Below are 18,880 nucleotides of genomic sequence, written 5' to 3' on the forward strand. Positions count from 1 at the left end.
TGTATACATATTTAGTTCTGCGCAATTTGTCACATATGCAGATGTGTGTGACCATCCACCACAGTCAGACACAGAAAAGCTCCATGTCAAGGATCCCTCATGCTATAGTTCATAGCCACTGCCTTCCCTTCTGCCCTTACCCTTTGGCATCCTCCAGTTTGCCTTCCAACTCAATGATCATGTTATTTCACAAATGTTATATAAATGGAATCATGTAGTCTGTACCCTTCTGAATTGACTTTTTGTTTTCACTCAGCATAATTTCTTTGAGGTCCATCCAGATTATTACGTGGTCAATAGTTCATTTCTTTTGATTGCTGAGTGGTATTCCATGGCATTAATGTAGCATAGCTTGTGTAACCAGTCACTCATTGAAGGACACCTGGGTTATTTCCAGGATTGACTTATTATGAATAAAGCTGCCATGCGTATTGGTGCACAGGTTTTTGTGTGAACATGCCTTAATTTCATTTCTGGTGTAAATGCCCAGAGTGAAATTGCTGGGTCATAATGGTAGGCACCTGCTTAGTTTTGTAGGTAACTGGCATACTGCTTTTTCTAAAGTGGTGGTATCAATTTATTTCCCACTCACAATGTGTGAAAGAGCCAACATCCTCTCTGTATCCCCCTTCTTGCATTTGGTGTTATCATTACCTCTCATTTTAGTCCTTCTGTTAGGTGTATGGTGATAGCGCACTGCAGCTTCAATTTGCATTTCCCTAATGGCTAACAATGTTGAACATTTTTCAGGCACTTACTTGCCATCTGTAAACTCTGGTGATGCAAACATCTATTTTGGCTCCTAAAAGTTACTTCTCACTTCCTTCTTGCTACTCAGTGGATTCCAAGGCAGAAAGCAAATAGCTACAGATAAATGATGAGTTATTAATTTGAGTGCCAACTGTGTGCAAGGTAGTGTTCTAGGTACTGGGAAGAAAGCAATGATAAGAACAGAGAGCAATCCGTATTGTCATGAAGCTTATATTCTAGTGGATTGAGATGGCCAGTAAATAAAATAAGTAAAGTGTATAGGGAGATGGGCAGGTACTTTAGTTACATTTTAACATAGGGTGGTCAGACAAGCTCACCCTTGCTGAGAGGAGATGCTTGCATGAAGACCTCAGGTAAGGCAAGCCATGGTGTCTGGTAGCAAACTGCTCCTGGCTTTGAAGCAGCTGTGTTCCAGAAGTATTGGGGTGGCCAGGAAGGCTGGTGCAGTGAGTGAGGAGGAGACGGGAGCAATGAGGTCAGAGCAGTATCAGAAGCAGGGCTTCTGGGCATGGGTAGGACTTGACTTCCCATTCAGTGTGGTGGGGAGGTTCTCGAATATGTAGGGCAGAGGAGTGGCAGGTTCTGATTTTGCTTCATAAGGATTATCCTGGCTGCTATGTTGAGAGTAGCCCGAAAGAAGGGTGGAATCAGGGAAACCAGTTTGGAAACTACTGCAATTATCCAGGAAAGGCAAGATGGTGACTTGGACAGGGCAGTGACAGTCAGGGTCACAAGAAATGGTAGGTTCCGGATCATATTTTGATGTAGAGTGGACGTAACTCCTTATCCAGCTGGATGTAGGGTGAGAGAGAAGAGAAAAGTCTGAGTTCAAGGTTCTTGGTTGGAACCTTGGAAGGATTGAGATGCCATTAGCGGAAACAGCGAAGGAAGCTTGAGAGCTCAGATCAAGATGTGCACTACTGAAGGTAACTTTTAGACAACCAAGTAGAGGTGACATTACAAGGAGGCAGTGGATGATGAGTCTGGGGGTCCCAGGCATAGGCTTGGGTGCAAGATTAAAAATGTGAGAATCTTGCTTGGCACAGCACCTATCATATAGTGCTCTAAAGTGGATGCTTCTCTTGACTATAGGTCCTTAATTTCTTAATTCAAAATCTTTGGTGCCAGGTTTTGGTATTAAGTTGAGCTACATGATATCATCTGACTATTTTTGACCTATAATAATAATAATTTCACATGGTTCACCTTAACAATCCCCTCCACATGCCTTATATCACATAATACTCTTAGTGGGGTTTGAAACAGTGTCCTATCATCAAACACAGAAATATTTCTGCAGCCTAATACACTCATGCTAAGTGGGACAGGTAAGGACCATATGCACAAACATGTGTGCACCCTTTCAACTTAGCTGACCTGTGTATTATAACAGCTTTCACATTTTTAGGGCTTTTTGGATTTTGGATTGCATGGCATCCAGAGGGTTGAAATAGGCTCATGAGTGAAAGGTGCTGAGAAGCACAATTCAGCTCAATTTTAAGATTATGCCAATGCTGTTCAATGATTTATCATGCTTTTTCCAAAGGTGGGAGCTGTCTGTCCCATGAGTACACGTGGGATATTCAACGACTGGAGAGATTGTTAGAGTTGATGTCTTTTACAGGTCTTGATCTCCCTGAGACAGAAATGACTCTAAATCATTTCTATATTTAGACCGCATTCTCTCCATCTCTAAAATGGGACCAGGGAGCTGAACTTTGTGATTACTGAGGATACATCTGGCATTAATTTTCAGGGTCTCTATGCTTCTCTATTCACTAGTTGTTCCTCCTACCTATCTCTACATATCTTTGTTTGTTGAGTAACCCTCTTTCCAGACTGTACCATGGCAATTTTCCCAGGATGTGCAATGAATAATTAGCATGGGCAGCTGGATGGGGAGACAGACGTTTTCCCTGTTGCTTCCCAAATTGGGAAAAATGGTTATTTTTTTCAGTAATGACTTCTGGACATCCAAGCGTCTTTTTGACTTATGCAATATCCACATGCTTCCTGCAAGAGTGCTAATCTAGGGCACAGTTCCACCTTCCTGGAATGATGTAGATGGTGGCAGGGCCTCCCCTTTCTGGTTCTCTTGGCAGATGAGCTATTTGATGAAAGACTTTTTCAATGGCTGATACAAGCCTTCTAAGGGGCAACCTAAAAATTCAAACATTTTGAATGGAAACCTTTCTAAAACATAATTTACAACTTTAAAACAGTTTTTTTTTAAATTTGATTATAAAAGTAACATATTTTGACTCTAGGAACCAAAAAAAAAAAAAAAAAAAAAAAGGTGGGGGTGGGTGGGAGGAAAACAATTATCATAGTCCCTAAACTGGGGAATGGCAGACTTTTTCTGCCAAAGGGTCAGATGGTAAGTATTTTAGAATTTGTGGGCCAATGAGCAAAAAGGACAATATCATATAGGTGTTTATACAATCTGGAAACCACTCTTAGTGTGCAGACCATACAAAACCAGGGCTGGCTAGACTTAACCTGTGGGCAGTAGTTTTCTGAGCTCTGGTCTACACATACCATCTAGAAATTGGTATTGACCTTTAAGAGTATATCTCTGCAATTTAATTTTCTATGCTTTTCTTTCTTGTTTTTTTAAAAAAGGATTGCCTTGCATATCCCATTTTGATTTTTGTGGATCTCACTGAATAGCAGCATTCCAGGAATAAAGTTTTTCAGGGCTATGTAGACCTTCTCTCAATTGTTCATTTCAACAACTTCCACTTAAAGTGCTTTTGTATTGTTTCTTACTAATTTATAGATAAAACGTAGTTCTTTTGTTGTTGTGTTTTGGGTCTTGCATGGAGCCCAGGAGGGGCATCTCTAGGACAGAGGCTATGAACATGTTTGATGCCTTACCTATGTAGAGGTGGGACCACCCATCACCCCATCTCTGCCAGGATTGGGTATTTTCCCAAAACAACAACATCATTTACATTATTAAGTGGGCTATGACAGCAGATTTAACCTTGTCTGGATAATTCTGGTTTCCACCATGAACATCATATAGTCTGAGCTTGGGTCCTTTGCAGCCATTGAATGAATCACAAAGGATAATGTTGCTTGTATGCTAAGCATGCCCTCAGATTAGACTTTTAGAATCTTCTCTTCTTTTCCTTTTTTTCCTATTTGTTCTCTTCCTTTCTGCTTTGCTTGGATCTAGCCGCCCTTTAGATTCACCAAGATTCTCACACAGGTTAAAGCCAGCTTGTCCACTCCTAAGCACATGCCTAAGAGGATCTCTTACAACATTCAGCAAGAGGTGACTACAAGGACCTTCATTACAGCAGTTGCCATGGTAGCAAAAAGCTAGATGCACACCTGGTGCTTTTCACCAGGAAGGGTGGTGAATACAGTTTGTGCAGTGCTGTACAGTCATCCATGTGAAGGAAAAATGTAACATGCCTCAATGGGGATGATTCTTAGCAAAACAATATAAAGTGGAAGAGTAAGTTCCCAAAGATTTATACAAGCAAAGTTTATATAAAATTAAAAATCATGCACACACACAAATACATATAAATACAACAAATTAAAAAGGAGAGTAAACACGGCTAAACACAGGGCTCAGGAGGATGGATACCCTGAGCAGGGGCAGTTTAGTGGTGGTTGCAAGGGGCTTCAAGGGGGTATCATCTGATATCCCTCAATATCCTGGCTTTCATTTTATGTCATAGGTTTGTATTTATAATATCATTCATTTGGGGAATATAATGTCATAACTAATTAACTTGCTTTATTTTATGTCTAGGTTCATAGGTATTTATAAATGTCATAACTAATTAACTGGCTAAATAACTAATTAACAGTCCAAGCATGGGCCATGATGACAGTAGTACCATGATCCAGGGATAATGACAGTTCCAATTCTATCCTTCTGAGATCTAAAACTAGACAAAAATAACACTCAGTGTGGTCCTGATAAGACTATCTGACAAATCATATGCATGAGTATTAGTACATAGATTCCAGGGTGTCTGTTTTGTCTGTCTCACAGAGGAAAGTTTTATTTATTTGTTTTTTTAGTTCTTGATTCTGGTCCAGGCAGCCAGTATTGCAAGATAAACATCTTGAACGAGGCTCCATTATTAGGTTCATAAGTATTCCCTTAAAAGAGCCTGAATATAAATTGTGTACTTTTGATTATTTGTTTACAGCAAGACTATAGGAGGAGACCTGTCTCTGGATAGATGATGTATTGCAGCTAGGAGAATAGTGCTCAGCTGGACCGAGGATTGGCAAAGGTCTAGGAATGAAGCGAGGGAGTGTACCAGGCAGCGACAGAGTGCCTATAGGTTTGGAGCACGCAAAAGGGAGGAAGGGAACCTGAGAAGTCTTGGCCAGGCCAAACAACCAGACCATATCTTGCACTCTTTCTCCCTTCTCTAGCCTTCACATTATTACTCAGTTTCAGTCAAGAATGCTGCTAGGTTGTGAGGCTTGGCTGTGAGTGTGGGCATTCCCTCGTTCCTCAGGTACTTTCTCTGTGGCCTCAACTGAACCAGAAACTGGAGATACAGATTTGACCCAGATGTGAGATAGAAGACCCCTATTATTTTGTCCATGGTTGTATAGGACAAGCCTTATTTCGAACATAGTATTGGCTCTTAGTGCTCAACTGAGTCGAGTGGTTCTTAAGCTAAAGGAGCAGAGGGCTAAGCATGAAGTTACATTCATAGTGACAGCCCCAGGCAAAGGTAGCACTCCCTCTTCTCCATGTGTTCAGCCCACACCTCAATTACTGAAGTCTTATCACATTGCATTGTCATGATTTATTTATACACCTCTCCTACCCACTAGCCTGTAAACACCAGAAGGGTAGAGGCTGTGTCTTTTTTGTTGCTACGTCTCCCAAATTCAGGAAATAGAGTGGATGCTAAATAAATGGGAGAACACTGTGCACTTACCACCCCTTGTTGTTGGTGCCCAGTGAGTGGGACTCAAAGGGGAGACAGATTATCTCAGTTAAGAGGGTTCAGGAAGCTCAGAGAGGAGGGGGCGCATATATTTGGGGTTTGAATGGGTTTCATGGATGAAAAAGGGAGGATGGAGAGTGGGAAGTGGGGTGGTGGTGGTGAGGTGGGGATAGTCGAAGTTAATAACAACTGACTGCATGCCTACTGACACACTGGAGTAGACTGGTGGCAAGTAGTCAATATTGCTATCCTTGTGCCTACTAGCTACAAATCAGCCTGGAAGATGAGGAAGGACCTGGGGTTTATGTGAAGAGATAGAATGGGAATAAATATTATGTGGTTACCATCTTTATTCCAGCTCTGCATCAGGAGCTTTCTGTACATGGTCTTACTTGATTCTTATATAACTGTGGCAGGCAGGCATTATAACTCCAATTTCTAAAAGTAGGAAACAAACAACAGAGGAGTGATACAAGGTGCTTAGGGCTACCTAAAAAGTGAGTGGATAAACTAGAGCTGAAGTTGAATCCAGACCCTTATATTCCTGGGCCTGTGCTCTGTTTTCTCTGCTGTCCTGTCACAATGTCACACATAGAGTGTGTGGTCAGTGGAGGTCAGGGCAAGAGCCAGGGTGTGAGCAGGAGCCATCAAAGGCATCCAGGAGACTTTGTGGGGGAGAGGAGCAGAAATGAGGGCAAGGCCTAGGGCTGGGCAGCTTCCTAGGCCTGGGTGGGTGTTCCTAGCCAGAGACATTCTATTTGGAGTCTTTAAACCTCCACCCTTTGTACCCAATAAAGTTCACAGTGGCCACACCCTTGTCATGGCCTTTCTGGGGAATGTTTCTGGAACTGGACAGAGGTCTCAGGCAGGGAAGGGGGGCAAGGCATTGTCCTGGAACCAGGGCCAGATTTTAAAATCATATTTTGGATTTTATATGAGAGAAATTGAACATAAGTTTCAGCTGGAGAACTTGAGATGAGTAATGCCTGGTTAGGGGAGGCGCTCCACTCTAGAGATGAAAAGGAAGTGGTAATAAATAATCAGAGACTAAAGATGCGACTGAGCCAAGTAGATGGTTTTAGTGCCAACTATGATGAGGACTGGTTTCATGGGGGCCATTTTTCATCTAAAACATCTGATTGATACATTGATGGAGGCAATGCATGCAGGAGAGGAAAATAGGGGAGGCGGAGAAAGAGGAAATGAAATGGATAGACACAGAGAGACAGAGCTGGAGACAGAAATACACAAAGATAAAGGAAAAACGCAAAGAGATACAGAGAATAACACCCTGAAGATCCAGGGGCTCATGGAAACCAGGACAGTGAGATAAAGAGACAGATAGAGAGATGAGGACAAAGAGAGGAAGGGGGACAGTGACACAAACACTCAATGGATGGCTGAGGCTAATGGAGAAAATACATGTGAGTCCCCTGAGAAGGAAGGACTGCATCTGGGCACTTTGGACCTCCACAGGAGGATGTGTTCTTTGGCTTGGCTGAGGTACTGGCCAGTCCTAAGTTTCTGTGTTTTCCTGACTGGCAGGTGGAAACTCCAGAGTAAAAGGTCACCTACAGCATAGACTTTCCCTGTAATCAGCCCTCATTTCATTCTTCCCTCTCAGACACCTGCTTGCACCTCTGCGGTCACATCCAATGACCAACTGCTCAATACTGACCCTCAGAACATTCTTCCTTGGGCTGGGCTACCTTCCTGTGGCTTCCAGTTTGGAAGCAAGACATGAACAAAGCTAGTACTGCTTGTTCACTTAGCTCTTCAGGTGGTTGATGACAACGACTGTGTTCCTACTGTGTTCTCTCTTTGTCAGGATCATCTGTAGTTCCTCCACTGCTTTTAGTGGCAGCATGGGCTAAGTTCTGCCATAGTAATAGATTATCCCAGGATTTTAGGGGCTCTCAGGAACAAAGGTTTAGTCCTTGTGTTATTATTTTTTTAACATAATTTTAACAGCCTAACTGTTAAAGAGTTAATTTTTCAGGACACTTGCTAAAGACCAGTAAGGCAGACTTTATTAAAAGGGGGATATCACAGTGGGTGTAGGGATCCTTTCAATGGGGTCTTGCAGACTTTGCACTTGGCTCCGAGGACAGTATGGGCCAGTGGAAAATCTATAGCTAAGGAGTGGGGTGAAGATCAGTGGATGGAAAATTACTAAGGAGAAATATTAGGAATAAGGGGGACTTTTGGCTAGACTGACTCAACAGGATTCTTACTGAAGGCAGGCCAGGGTGAGCAGATGCGGCCTGGGCGGTGGTAGGGAATAAAGAGCCTGATTGGATATCAAGAGTGATCAGATATGGAGGATGGAGGATTCTGGCTAAACCGACTTGGCAGGTTTCTTGCTAAGATGGGGTAGCGCAGAGATGAACACTAAAGCTCAAAAGTCAGAGCCTAGTTAAGAAGAGGGTATACAGAAGCCTGAGTAGATTTTTGGCCAAAGAGAGAGACTCTTTGTAAGTTATTTACTCTTTATGTTCATTGCAGGCTGGGACCATTGCTTCGATTCCCATTCACCCCAGGACCCAAGCTGAGTAAGCACGGCTAAAACTGGCTGCTCACGATGGTTGAAGAAAGGGAATGTGTGTCTCCACATGTTGGTCCCGAAAGCTTCTACCAGAAGTGGTACATGTCACCTTCAATCATGTTGCATTGGCCAGAGTCTTATGTCCAAGAGGTGGGGATGGGAACTCTGTGCTCAAGAAGGGGCAGCATATATTTGTGAACAATGACACCAGAACTGGCTTTTCTCCCACTACAGTCTCCAGCTCTCTCACTAAGCTAGTAAAAAAATAAAGATTTGTGGAGGCTCCCAAGTTTATTGATACTCCTTTGGGTGTTTGAGGGCCACCACTGGATAAGAAACTTGAGGGGAGTGATGCTCCTGGGGGCAGCAGGTGATTGTACCCATGAATGGTTCTCCTTATCTTATAGCTACATCACATAGAACATATGTTCACCAAGTTTGCCAAGGCTGCAAAAGATAAAGAGGGAGAGGAAACAATTTGATCTTTCCACCAGAGTTTTACTGATGAATACATGAGAAATAAACGTTTATGGTGTTGATCTACTGAAATTTTAGGATTTGTCTGTTTGGACAGTTACTGTTCACTATTTTGATGCAGAGATTGGGACAAAAGTAGAGTGCTCCAAAACAAAAACATTAAATATATGATGTTAGCTGAGTGATCAGGGGACAGGTAATGGGAAGCTGAACTTAGCACTGAAAACATGGAAGCCAGGGTGGGGAGTGGCAAAGGCATTTGCACAGTTGCTGCCTGGGACGGCTTGAAAGGTAGACTCTATCCTCGTGGAACTCATCACCCCACTTGGAAGAGGCAGGAAAATAGGAGAATGGTAGGTAGCATGGCTGCATTTGGCAAAGTATTACAGGTGTGAGATGAGCTCAGGAAACTATTAGGTGGATTGTAAACAGAAGTTAAGAATAGAGAGAGTCCATAAATGTGAGGCCTTGAATTTAAAATAGCATACTGCATTAGATACCACACAATAAGGGATGGAATTCACAAAGGATTTAAGTGGCAAAAGCCTCGTAGAACCTTTCAGTTGGAAAAATGACTCGGGGCACAGATCAGATGAAAAGAGCAGCCTCTTCATTGATTTTTCTATATAGCCTCCTGGTAGCTGCCATTAGCTTAAGAGACAGAGAAGCAAGGAAGTGGAAAATCAAGTTAAAAGACAGATTTCAGAAGTACATCCTAAAAAGAACTTTAGCCATAGTCACTGCCAATAGATTAGAAACCTCTTATGTTATTGAGTGAAACATAATGCCGAGAGACACCATGAGTCTGGTCCAGGAAATCTTTGTGGCTCAAAACTACCTCTGGGATGCCAACCTCCCATGAATGGAAAGTAGACTAAGGAAACTATGCCCCGGGTGTGGGGGTTATATCAAATACCCATGTCATAATATCAAATACCCACTTCATATGTGTCCAAGGAAGGTCATGGCTCCCAAAGGGTGCCTTAGGGGTCATGAGAACAAGGGACAAGCATGAGCTGCCCTGAGAGGAGATTCACAGTCCCTCACCCAGTGCAGGAGCCTTCCTGAAGTCTGCCCAGCGCTTTGTGTATTCCTCATTCTTTCTAAGCAGGTGTGTGGATTGTGGCTGGCCTGTCCCTCTTTTCCTCCACCGTATGTTGGATGTGTGGTGTATGTGTTGGAGGGTAGGGGTTGCTGGGAGAGAGGGATATGTAACTCGTCCTTTTAGATCATAGGTCTAGGGTAGTGATTCTCAACTAGGGAACACTTGGCAATAGCTGGAGGCAGTTTTGGTTGTCACAACCAGGGGTGGCGGTGCCAATGGCATCTCATGGGTGCCAGGGATGTTGCTAATCATCCTACAATGAACAGGACAGCCCCCTATGACAAAAAATTGTCCAGGCTCAAATGTCAGTATGACCAAGGTCAAGAAACTCTGGTCAAAGGAATAAAAGGTGTAATATTCCTGACCGAATAGTAAGATTACAAGACATTGCCTAGAAATCAGAGAGCCCGACAAGGAGTTGGTGCTCATTCCCTCGTTCAAAATTTAGCTGAGTGCCTGCAAAGGGAAGGGGGTGACTGGCGGTGGTGATGGAGGGATGGGGGATTTGTCAGTAATTCATGCTACTTGTTGCAATAGACAATCTCCCCAAATCTCAGCATCTTAAGCAACAAATGTTATTTTTTTTGTCATGTCAGGAAAGATCTGTTTTTCTCCTGAACAACTAATCTTATTTTTCTCTTATGGGCATTATGATCCTGGTAATGGACTGATTTTTGTCATTGGCTTGGCTACTAGGAAGCTCATTATAAGAACTATTCGTTACTTGTCCACAATAGCCAAACTGTGGAAGGAGCCACGATGTTCTTCGACAGACGAATGGATAAAGAAGATGTGGTATATATACAACGGAATATTACTCAGCCGTCAGAAAGGATGAATACCTACCATTTGCTTTGAGGTGGGGGTGGACCCTGGAGGGTATTATGCTGAGTGAAATAAGTCAATCAGAGAAAGACAATTATCATATAATTTCACTCATATGTAGAATATAAGAAATAGTGAAAGGGATTATAAGGAAAAGGAAGAAAAGTGAGTGGGGAAAAATGAGAGAGGAAGACAAACCATGAGAGACTCCTAACTCTGGGAAACAAAGGGTTGCAGAAGGGGAGGGGGATGGGGTAACTGGGTGACGGGCACTGAGGAGGGCACTTGATGGGATGGCACTGGGTGTTGTACTATATGTTGGCAAATTGAATTTAAATAAAATATTAAAAAAGAACTGTTCATTGCTGGCTCATCTTCCTATCTGACTCTCATTTGCCCGTGAGTTTGATTCCCTCCCCTTCCTTGCTCCCATATTGTTGTACTTTTGTTTATTGCCTCACAATATCTTTGGGATTAAAGGGAACTGTGGAATAATGGAATGAATCAATATCATTCTTGCTGAGAGGTAGCTGTCCCCAGTGAAAGGGACATTGGAGAACCAGTAAGTATCCCTTTACTTCTTTAAAATGGAAAGTGGATCTTTAGGTCCCAGCTTGAAAATTTGCAGAATTGAAACTGATGTTTGGGCCTGGAATCTGCAAATAGCTTTTCTTTTTCATTCTACAGTTTTACTTACCCCTTTTAAGTTGCTATTTTAACAATCCAGAGTCTCATTTGCTCTAGCTGACAGAGGAAGGAGGCAAGAATACCTACTCTCCAAGATCTTTTGGGGAATCACTTCATGCAAATATCTTTGTCTCAGAAGGAAACTGCCCAGGGGTTGGGCCTCTGCCCACTCCAGAGAAGGCAACTTTCAGAGTTGGTATTTTTCCTTTTGCTTTTCTGTTTCCAAATATGAAACAGATAGGAGTCAGGAGACCAGCCACAACCTTGCTTTGTGATCTCAGGATCTTTTCACCCCCTCTCAGATCTCTGGAAAAACAAAGTGGACTGAGAACCCACCAAGATGGTTCTTGTCTGTGTATCAAAAGAGTGGGTGCTTCCAGTGAAATGTGCTTTCTGGCGATTCTGGCTGAGTGGGATTGTAGTGACACTCAAATCATGTATTTGGAAGAAGTAGCTCAGCTTCCCATAAATGTGGAGGAGATGATGGGTTTGGAGGCCCAGGCCAGGGTCTCACTGGTGACAGGCTTGAGAGATGGGTCAGTATGTACCTAGGGGTCCCACTGCCCAGCTGCCAGTTCCCACAGCATCCCTCAGTTGTGTAACTGTGGGTGAATCATGTTGCCTCCTTGGGTCTCAGTGTCCTCACCAGCCCCAGTGGGATGATTACAACAGGATCACGTGTTGTGCAGAGTCAATGACATAAGATTCACAAAGTTCTGGCCACATCGTGCAACAGATATTCCTGATCTCTCCCTTTAATTGGGCCAGGCACTGCTGGATTGAGATGTGGCCACCGGGGTGACTTATCCAGGACACCCTCAGCCAAAGCACCACTGGACCATCTTTTCTCCTTTTGAAGAGGCTAGAAAGGAATTGCCTGAGACACTGCCCCAAAATAGGATGGCAGGAAAGGTATGGAAACATTCTCATGGTGAAGCTTCTATACAGCCAGCTTTCAATCTCCAGGGCCCTCTGCCTCTGCATCCAATCCCTCTTCAGGACAGGAGTCCCTTTCCCCTTCTGGTTTCCATTTTTCCTTCTTTGAAATGTGTAAGTTAGATTAGATCGTTCATAATCAAATGTATTTTATCCCACCCCAGTTTAGGTAAATTAAAGCAGGATTTCTCAACCTTAGCATTATTGACATTATAGGCAGGTAATTCTTTGTTGCCCTGTGCATTGTAGAATGTTCAGCAACAGCCCTGGCCTCTACCCACTAGATGCCAGGAGCACCTCTTCCCCAAGTTGTGACAACCCAAAATGTTTCCAGACTTTGCCAGATGTCCTGGGGGTGGGGGAGCAAAATCCCCCTGAGTGAGAAGCATTGCCTTAAGAGGACTTAAACATAATAATGCTGATTGCATTTATCAAGTACTTTTTTTAATGCCAGTCACAATGTTAAGAGATTTCTGTATCAGAATCTTACTGAATCTTCACAATATCCTTGTGAAATGGGTATGAATGTCTTCTGCTTTGCAGATGAGGGTGTCGAGCTACTAGCAAATGATGAAGCTGGGATTTGAACCCATGTCTTCCCAACATCAGAGCCTATAATGCCTCACCATTTTAAAGGTGTATTTATAAATACACAGTGGTATTTTAAGAGCAAATTATGTGGTTTATTTAATAAGAACACAGGGCTTGGAAACAGCAGGCTTGTTTGGAATGTCAATTCCACAATATGAAGTGGCACCGTGTCCTCCTGAGCATCATTTCTGCACTGTTAAATTGAGGGTAATACCAACCTTGTAAGTTGTTGGAAGCCCAAATGAGGTAGAGACACCCGGTACACCAGGTCCTTCTCTAGCTAAACAATGCTAAACAATGCACTGGACAATATTGAGGAACACTGTTGACATTTCTTTCGTTCTTTCCCCGTAGCCCTGGGTGTGGCATAGTGCTCCCAGGGTGGATGAAAACCTCATTCCATAGAGTATCACCTCATCCTTATCCCACACTGTCCTGGGTATCTGTCTGGGGCTTTCTTTTAAGCTCCAGACCAGCAGAGAGAGTGGTTTGTGGGAAAATCCATACTCAGTACAACCAGAACTGAAACAATCATGCTGTCCCTAATCTGCTCCACATTGTGTCCCCTTTCTCAGTGACCCCAATCACCCAAGTTAGGTCTCTGAGAGTCATTCTTGACTTCCACCTCCTCACTTCCCATAACCAAGAAGTAACCAGGAACCAGCCATTATATTCGCCAGGCATTTGTTTATGTCTCTGGGCCAGGTCACCATACTTCTCCCCTGGGTGCTAGAAGATGCTCTCTGCTTCCATTCTTGACCTTCACAATCCATCCAGACTGTGGCTAGAATGATCCTTCTCAGCTGTGCATCCTACCAGGTCTCTACCTCCTCCTTCCCAGGAGAAAACTCTTGTTCCTTAACTGGGACTTGAGTGTTTCTCATCAGGGCTCCAGCTTCTCTTTATCCTCACCTTGGGCCTCTCTTCCCTTCTTTTTCTCAGTTTCGACCATACTGAACCACTTAGAATTTCTGGAAGGCACTCACCACGCTCTTCCTTCTCTTAGTCATCTGAATATGTTTTCACCTAGCCCAGAACACTGTCATTTTGCTTTGGCCTAGGTAATTCCAGCAAGCTTAGGGTTCACTCCCTCTCTAGGAGGCTTCTCTCCTCCCTAACCCTGGTCAAGTACCTTTTGGGGCTTCCTCACTAAGACAATTACTCTAATGTGCTATGAGCGTCCATGGACAGGTCTGCCCCCCCAGCCAGACTGCAACTTTTTTAGGGCACAAGTGTGCCTTTTTCTGCAACCCCCAGTGCCCAGCATGGGCCTTGTTATACTAGATATTTGTACCATCAATGAATGATACGCCATTTTGCCTAAATCAAAGAGTAGTTGTGAAAAAGTGTTAAGAAATCAAGGCAGTGTCTTAAAGAAACAGACATATGAATAGTCCATGGTCAGTCCTGACACTGGCTCTGGGGCCCCTCCTTTTATCTTGTATCTCCAGGAACTCAACAGGAAATTTATCTGATTTGGTAGAAATGTGGCTCAACGTAACTTTATCTTTGACATAAGATTGAAAAGAGGTCATCTTTGCACCTGACAAGGAGCCCAAGTTGTTGTTTGTGATATTAATGTCAGGTGGAGAGAGTCAAAGAACCAGGAGCTTATGACCCACATGTCACTTTTAGCTTAGCCGTTAGAGGATTAATTAAGGAGCCTCCCTGATGATGTAACTTGAAAAGCCAGATGAGCTTTGGGTGTGATTGAGAGCAGGATTTCTCAACCATGGCATTATTGGCATTCTGGGCCAGGTAGGTCTTTGTTGTAGGGGTTACTCTGCACATTGTGGGGCACTTAGTAGCAACCCTGGTTTCTACTCACTAGATGCCAGCAGGACTCCTGTCATCTCCACCGTGACAACCAAAAATGTCTCCAGACATTGCCAGATGTCCTCTGTAGGGACAAAGTTGGTCCAGGCAGAGAACTACTGCTTCAGAGGAATCAGAATTGGAGTCCATATGGTAAAGCCAAAGGAGTACTGGAGGAGGGGTGGCTTTGAAGTCCATCTCCAATTCTGCCATTGACAGAAGATGTTTATCGTAAGTTCTCTGTGAATTCAAGTTCAGGATTTTTGAAGTTGGGGAATCAGCTTGACCTCTCTTCTCATCCAAAGTAATAGAATAATGCAAGCCCAAAATGTTTTGGATGCTTTCAAGTTCAGTTTTGGTCTTAGGAGTGGTCCAGTGAATAGGATGGGCTCAGATCTTGGGTTGGGATTGATGGCCAGCTATTTATAGTCAAGCAATGAGATTCAGGTCCCTGCTTGCTCAGGAAGGCCTGTCTCTACAGGCTAACCCAACTCTCTCCTTAGAGTTTCTCAAGATCCCCCAGGGAAGACCTACCTCATTCAGTCACCTCTCGGCTGCTGTCCGGTAACTTAGACTGTCAGAGCTGGAAAGTGCTTAGAAATATTTGATCTGAGACTTTTGTTACAGAGGAGGAAACTGAGGCCTGGAAGAAGGAACAGACTTAGCTAAGGTGGTCCAGGGAGTTAGAATAAGAGCTGTTATTGACCCAAGTTTCTTTCTTTCTTTTTAAAAACTGGGAGTGCCTGGGTGGCTCAGGTGGTTAAGCATCCAGCCCTTGGTTTCAGCTCAGATCATGATCTCAGGGTCATCGGATCGAGTCCCACATCGGTCCCCATGCTCAGTGGGGAGTCTGCTTATCTTCTTCCTCTCCCTCTGCCCTTCCCTCTGCTTACCGCCCCCCCTCTCAAATAAGTAAAATAAAATCTTTTTAAAAATGAGTGGGAAAAATTAGAGAGGGTGACAAAACATGAGAGACTCCTAACTCCGGGAAACTAACAAGGAGTAGTGGAAGGGGAGGCAGACAGGGGAATGGGGTCACTGGGTGATGGGCACTGAGGGGGCCCTGCGTGTTTTACTATTTGTTGGCAAATTGAACTTCAATAAAAAACATAAATAAAAAAAAGGAAGAAGGGGAAAGAAAAATTCATTTATTGAGGTATGGTTGACATATGAAAAACTGTACATATTTCATGTGCACAGCTCAATGATTTTGGGGCTGGAAATCAGCACCATCAAGGTCTTATAAATGTCTGTCACTTACCAAAGTTTTCTTCCATCCCCTTTATTATTATAATTATAATAATCATAGTAATAATAATGTTAAGAACATTTAACATAAGATCTACCCTCTTGGCAAATTTAAGATATACAGCACACTATTATTAGCTATAGGTACTATGCTGTCTAGTAAATCCCTAGAACTTACTTATCAGTTTCAGTTATGACCCATGTTTCTTGATTAGGAATCTAGGTAGTATTCTCTCTCCTGCTCTGTGCTGCCTCACTCTGGGAGCCTAGCCCCATGTCTGCTCAACCCTTGACAGAAGTCTTTATCATAGGCTTTTCCTGATGTTTCTATTAATTTTGTTGAAATGTATATCTTTGGGTTTTTACTTCCTGTTTTGAGCTTGGTAATAACTGTCTAATGCGAAAAGTCTGGGACACATTAGCAAGAACTAATATGCTTACCAAGGGAAACATTTGGCTTTTAATTGAGCTTTGCCCCAAAGAAATGAAACTAATAGTAGGAATTTAAAGCACTGAGGTAGGTTTAGAAAGACTTTTGGAGCAGCTAGATCCTTTTGGGAAATTCCCCATCTTTGGAGGTCATGTAGCCAACCATTTTGTACAGAGTTACATACTGGGGTTGCTTCCCCATCATGTGATTTAGAGGAAAGAACCTGAGCTTTGGACATAGGTTCAAACTCCAACTCCACCACTTCATAGCTGTGCACATTCACCATGAGGGAAACATAATTTCTGAATGGTCACTGGGGAGGGGTATCATGTTACATATATCATTTCATTAATTCTTAACACAACCTGGGGAAGAAGAGTTTACAGTTTATATGGGAAAACTGAGTTTCAGCTGAAGGCACAGAAAATTAAGTAACAAATGTTAAAGGATAGTAGAGCGAGGAGTTGAACTCAAAGCAATCGGGCTGCAGATTATGAATGATTAAAGTGACATTGGGAAAAACGAAAAAGATTAGGCATAACGTGACTTCAACTTCAGTTTCTTAGGATGCTGAATTAATAAGTATTAATTTAGTTCTTATTAATAAGTATTAATAAGTTCTTCCTTGGAAGAACCATTGTGAGGATTAAATAAAATAATGCCTGCTCAGCCCCTGGTACTCGCTGAGTGTCTAATACTTGCTCAGTTTCCCCTTTACACAAGTTGCTCATGTTAGTTGAAGGTCAGCCACCATTTATTAAGTGCTAATGGGGTGTGGGGAAACTGCTAAGTCAGATTACATAAGTAATTTCACTTACTTTTGCAAAAACTATATGAAGGAGGTCGATACTATTTCCCCCCTATTTCCACTGAAGAAATCGAGGCACAGAGAGATGAAGGACACGGTGGAGCTCAAACAGTGAGGAAAGACCGAGTCAAGATTTGCATTGACTTCATAGTAGAGCTCTTGCCCCCTTGGCTATACTCACCCCTCTGTTACTCCAAACCACAAAAGAGCTTTGGAAACTCTCAGGTGCCTCAAGTCTTCCCTGTGGCATGCTTTTTACCTTTTGAGACTAGAATAAACCAATTTTTCATCTTAATTAGTAGATCTTTTCCTCTCCTAGTTGTTGGTGCCTTGAGGACCATCCGAGTTCGAGTCAGCCTTGAGGATACTGGAGTCAATTCTTGCTTATCCCTAGTGAATTTCTAATTCAGATTCATATTCATCTCTCTTCCTTGCTGCCCAATATGGCCTCAGGGACTTCATATTAGTCTTCAGCCAAATTGCATTGAGATCTAATTAAAGCTGTGCAGGGCCTGCTTCCAAAGAACCCAGCCAACCCCTCATCCTTCAGTCCCCCTTATGAATTACAGTTCCCTAGACCCTCTGAATCCTTTAATTTTGCATGTTGCCAGTCTTCTGCTTAGCACAACCCTGTCTTCATCTGATTGGAATTTCTTCTTTCCAAAGCCATGCCTGCAAGTGTGAAAAATTTGGCCAGGTCATACCCATTTTGTTTTCAGACCAAACTGTTGAGACTGGAAGCCAATTTCCTCTTCATTCTTTATCTCAAGAGGTCAACATAGTGCTCCCATGGTAGGCCCTTCTAAATGTCTGGTGGTAAAAGAGGAAACTTCAGAGTCATAAAAGCAGGGGTGATGTTGGCAGACAGACCTGGCTATGATTCCGAGAACTTAGTAGCTCTCTGGTCTTGGCCAAGTTACAGAGAAGCTCTCTGAGCCTCAGTTTTCTTATTGGCAACCTGGGGGCAGCAATGTGGTTATTGTGAAGATCCAAAGAGGCCATGTCTACAAAAGCACTTAGCACTGCTGAGTTTGAGCTAAGTAGATGTTTGCTAAATCACAGTGGACACATAAGTTGCTCTCCTTTGATATGATCTTTCACGGCATTTTTGCTGTGTCTCTTTGATCCACTTATCTCTTTCTACCCTGGTTGTGATGAACTGGGTGTGTACATACGTTCTCCTACTACTCTGAGCATCTTGGAAAAAGGCCTCATAACAGACTCAATTCCGAATTCCTAGTCCATTAGGGCCATGCTTTGTACTGAGTGATTAATAAATTGTTGCGTTAAGGAACAGAATGAACAACCATGAGAAATGCATAAGGGAGAAATGCATGCTTCAGAGAGAAATGCATAAGAATCAGCCTGTGTAGGTAAGAATTAGGTCTGCCTTAGTCTCTGATCACTTGGCACAGTGTCAGGTGATAACCGATGTACAACAAATGCCTACTGAATAAGTGAACATGGGGTCCAGGAATATTTAACTTATCAGTCTATAGAGCCCACTTGAACTGATGTCCAACTTGTCTCACTAGGAGAAACTGAGGCCCAGGAAAGGGGAAGGACTGCCCATTTTGACACAGGAACCCAAGAGCAGATATTTTATACTATCTATTATAAGATTTTCTATAATGTGGGATAACCATAGCTTTTGGTTGACAAAGACTGACTTTGTGTTGGTAGTCACAACTGAATCTAGCCGTGCCTT

General features: G+C 43.0%; 1 long non-coding RNA gene across 4 annotated transcripts in view; it reads left to right on the forward strand.

Moving 5' to 3' along the window:
* LOC140641934 (uncharacterized) overlaps positions 1 to 8,539 on the forward strand; it is a 107,140-nt gene extending 98,601 nt beyond the window's left edge. For all 4 annotated transcript variants that reach the window (XR_012038515.1, XR_012038516.1, XR_012038517.1 and 1 more), the window contains one exon: positions 8,211 to 8,539. This is a non-coding gene — a long non-coding RNA (uncharacterized lncRNA). The remainder of the gene's footprint in view (positions 1 to 8,210) is intronic.
* Positions 8,540 to 18,880: the final 10,341 nt, after the last annotated feature.

The sequence above is a fragment of the Canis lupus genome, chromosome 10, assembly GCF_048164855.1.
Source record: "Canis lupus baileyi chromosome 10, mCanLup2.hap1, whole genome shotgun sequence".
Classification (NCBI taxonomy): domain Eukaryota; kingdom Metazoa; phylum Chordata; class Mammalia; order Carnivora; family Canidae; genus Canis; species Canis lupus.